Source organism: Salvelinus sp. IW2-2015, unplaced genomic scaffold, assembly GCF_002910315.2.
Source record: "Salvelinus sp. IW2-2015 unplaced genomic scaffold, ASM291031v2 Un_scaffold3153, whole genome shotgun sequence".
NCBI classification, from domain to species: domain Eukaryota; kingdom Metazoa; phylum Chordata; class Actinopteri; order Salmoniformes; family Salmonidae; genus Salvelinus; species Salvelinus sp. IW2-2015.
The window spans coordinates 49,878-54,406 of NW_019944441.1; the positions used below are offsets into that span (position 1 = coordinate 49,878).

Here is a 4,529-nt window from a genome sequence, read left to right on the forward strand (position 1 = left end):
TCCCCTTTTTCCTCCAAACATAACAATGGTCAATTATGGCCAAACAGTTCTATTTTTTTCATCAGACCAGAGGACATTTCTCCAAAAAGTACGATCTTTGTCCCCATGTGCACTTGCAAATTGTAGTCTGGCTTTTTTATCGGCGGTTTTGGAGCAGTGGCTTCTTACTTGCTGAGCGGGTATAGGACTGGTTTTACTGTGGATATAGATAACTTTTGTACCGGTTTCCTCAACGGTCTTTGCTGTTGTTCTTGGATTGATTTTCAGTTTCGCACCAAAGTACGTGTTATCTTCTAGGAGACAGAACGCGTCTCCCTTCCTGAGCGGTATGACGGCTACGTGTTCCATGGTGTTTATACTTGCGTACTATTGTTTGTCCAGATGAACCTGGTACCTTCAGGTGTTTGGAAATTGCTCCCAAGGATGAATCAGACTTGTGGTCTACAATATTTTTTCTGAGGTCTTGGCTGATTTCTTTGATTTTCCCATGATGTCAAGCAAAGACGCACTGAGTTTGAAGGTAGGCCTTGAAATACATCCACAGTACACTCTAATTGATTCAAATGATGTCAATTAGCCTATCAGAAGCTTCTAAAGCCATGACATCATTCTGAAATTTTCCAAGCTGTTTAAAGGCACAGTCCAACTTAGGGTATGTTAAACTTCTGACCCACTGGAATTGTGATACAGTGAATTATAATGAAATAATCTGTCTGTAACAATTGTTGAAAAAATGACTTGTGTCATGCACAAAGTAGACGTCCTAACCGACTTGCCAAAACTATAGAGTTTGGTTAACAAGACATTTGTGGAGTGGGTGAAAAACAAGTTTAATGACTCCAACCTAGTTGGTATGTAAACGTCAGACTTCAACTGTAGCCTGATTTTAAATCCATAATAATATATATATTTTCACCTAATGTTGTGTTAGATATTTTATCAATTTAAGTTCTTGTGAACATTTATAAGTTTTGAGAACTATTATTTGCTACTTATGGCCTCGTAAAAATGTGCTCGCTTCTATAGAAATCGGTCCTACCTAATAGTAGAAAGCAGATTATTCAGTTGACGTTCCTACTCGGTCATAGAATATGGTGACATCTCTATATGAATGCAGCAGCCACTTAAATACACAATTCATGTCTCAATTGTTCCCAGACTTAAAAATGTTTCTTTAAATCGGTCTCCTCCACTTCATCTACACTGATTGAAGTGGATTTAAAAGGTGACATCAATAAGGGATCATAGCTTTCACCTGGATTCACCTGGTTCTTATTTCTATGTTTTTGTTTCACTTTATTTTCTAGTATAATATTTTTACWATTGATATTGACTAATGCATTGTTGGCAAAGAGAAAGAAAGGTATTTCCCTGTACTAGTATACGTACTGTAGCCTGTGGCTGGTCTTCAGAAGGAGAGCTGTGGGAAAACTTCKGTGGGTTGAGGGAGGTGTGGGGTCTACAGTGTGTTTCTGGATGGCCCTGGAAGTGAAAAGCGGTGGGGTACAGGAGCCACTTCCCATTGGACAGCTCATGAGGCCACATTATGTTGAGGAAGGCAGAGCCTAGAGTCTGCAGGGACGGCCCAGTGTTGGTCACCTAATCAAAACATGGAGGATTGATTTATTAGTTGAATGAAACACAGTCAATATAAAATGTTTTATGATCGAAACAAAMTATTATTTGAAATATGCTTACAATTGAGCCTTTGCTAATCCTCGCCGCCTTGGTAACTGTTTTGCAACCTCAGACAACATTTTCCCGGGAAGTGTCACGGATCCCTCGGAACTTTCATTACGCATACCTGTCCCCTATTCCCACGGATTAGTACTTGTATAAGTGTGCCCTTTGGTTTCCATTGGGCTGTTGATTATTGTTACAATGTCAGTTGGTGCGTGTGAGTATCTGTGCTGTGTGTTTTGGCTTTCGTGCCCTTGTGGATTGCGCAGATGATTGTTGGTCTCGTCCCGTGTGTTAATCATTGTGTATTGTGCAGATGATTACGGGTCTGGTCCCGTGTGTTAATCATTGTGCGCTTGTGTTATTTATTTGAGGGACTCCTCGCTCTTTTGTTTGGGTTTCTGCCCTGTGTTTTGTATCGTGTTTGTTTGGTCTTCGTCCCCGTGCCTTTACACGGCACGCCGTAATTTGGGTCAATTAAATCCCCTTATTACGCATTCCTGCGCCTGTCTCCCGACCCTTTATACCGACGTGACAGGAAGCCCAATTTCCCATTCAACCACTGYCAAAATACCCTCAAAATTATCTCAAACTGCGTTTTGAAACTACCCCTTTACTAATCAGGAAACTATTGGGTYTGTTGTGGTGAACTGTCATTACAATCGCTTCACGGGAAGCTAAAAAAATTATGTTTGTAATGTATAATTAACTGTCACCAAGAAAACAAGTATTAAGTGTCATTAAATGGCTAGCTATCTAGCTAGTGTTTGTAACATTTGGTGTTCAATGAGACTGAGAGAAAGCTAACCAGCTTAGCTAGCAAGCATTGTAAGAAAAGTATAATTTCGGATTTGAGAAYTACTCCATCTACAGGCTCTGCATTTTCAGGAATTACAGTAGCAAGTACTCCTGGTGCATTGTTAAKTAATTTAGCCATTTAAACAATACAATACATACTCGCTGTTTTTGCCATAGCCCTCACTGGCTTTGCTGTGATTTATTTGTGAGCTTGTTCAAGGTGTCGGACTTATCCAKTAGTGTGAGATGTGGCCCGCAATTCTGGGGGGGGTCCTGCATATGGGCATTCCTCCATTCACTTCTCAAAAGGCACCGAAGTGGTGGAACGATCATATTTTCCTGTTGGCTAGTTTTATTTGTCAAATAAAAGTAAATAATCAATCAATATCACCGTAAACTCAAAGTCCAGAACGCTGCCCACATCGTCGAGAGTCTCCATAGCACTCTCCCCCTTCACAACTCCACTGAAGAACAGCTGGTGTGGCCGGGCCACCCTTAATCAGAACAGAAACAGGGTTAGGGTTATTTAACCATTATTTTACCAGGTAAATTGACTGAGAACACATTCTCATTTACATCAACAACCTGGGGAATAGTTACAGGGGAGAGGAGGGGGGGTGAATGAGCCAATTGTAAGCTGGGGATGATTAGGTGACCGTATGAGGGACAGCTTGGGAATTTAGCCGGGACACCGGGGTTAACACCGCTACTCTTAAGGCAAATGCCATGGGATCTTTAATGACCACACAGAGAGTCTGGACACCCGTTTAAGGTCCCATCCAAAAGACAACACCCTACACAGGGATTTTTTTTTTTTTTTTTTAGACCTGAAGAAAGAGTGCCACCTACTGGCCCTCCAACARCACTTCCAGCAGCATCTGGTCTCCCATCTAGGGACTGACCAGGACCAGCCCTGCTTAGCTTCAGAAGCAAGTCAGCAGTGGGATACAGGGTGGTATGCTGCTGGCTATGCTGACTGATTAGTGGGTTAGGGTTACTGGGTTACTGGACAGACGGTTAGTGGGTTACTGGACAGAGGGTTTGGTATTTGGTATTTTATTAGGATCCCCATTAGCTGTTGCAAAAGCAGCAGCTACTCTTCCTGGGGTCCACACAAAACATGAAACATAATGACATAATACAGAAGAACATCATTAGACAAGAACAGCTCAAGGACAGAGCTACATACATTGTTTAAAAGGCACACGTAGCCTACATATCAATACATACACACAAACTATCTAGGTCAAATAGGGGAGAGGCGTTGTACTGTGAGGTGTTGCTTTATCTGTTTATTAAAACCAGGTTTGCTGTTTATTTGAGCAATATGAGATGGAAGGAAGTTCCATGCAATAAGGGCTCTATATAATACTGTACGCTTTCTTGAATTTGTTCTGTATTTGGGGACTGTGAAAAGACCCCTGATGGCATGTCTGGTGGGATAAGTGTGTGTGTCAGAGCTGTGTGTAAGTTGACTATGCAACAATTAGGGATTTAACACATGAATGTTTCTTATAAAAAGAAGAAGTGATGCAGTCAGTCTCTCCTCAACTCTTAGCCAAGAGAGACTGGCATTCATAGTATTTATATCAGCCCTCTGATTACAATGAAGAGCAAGACGTGTCGCTCTGTTCTTCTGCCTAAGTTTCCCCACTTTGTCAAAGAAATAATCATTAAAATAATTGGCAACATCAAATGGTTTTTGTGATGAATAAGCCATCTAATTCGATGAGAGATGGAGTTCAATTCGTCTTTCTGCCCATAATTTAAAGTACTCATGTTTTTTCCATCATTCCTTATATCATTGATCTTGGCTTCATAATACAGTTTCTTCTTCTTTTTGTTGAGTTTAGTCACATCATTTCTCAGTTTGTAGTAAGTCAGCCAGTCAGATGTGCAGCCAGACTTGTTAGCCACTCCTTTTGCCCATCTCTTTCAGCCATGCAGTTCTTCAATTCCTCATCAATCCATGGAGTCTTAACAGTTCTAACAGTCAGTTTCTTAACAGGTGCATGTTTATCAATAATTGGAAGAATCAATTTCATAAATTC

At 41.0% G+C, this 4,529-nt stretch overlaps 1 pseudogene; it reads right to left on the minus strand.

Annotated features, from left to right (window-relative positions):
* LOC112075433 (integrin alpha-7-like) overlaps window positions 1–4,529 on the minus strand; it is an 89,677-nt pseudogene that overhangs the window by 20,256 nt on the left and 64,892 nt on the right.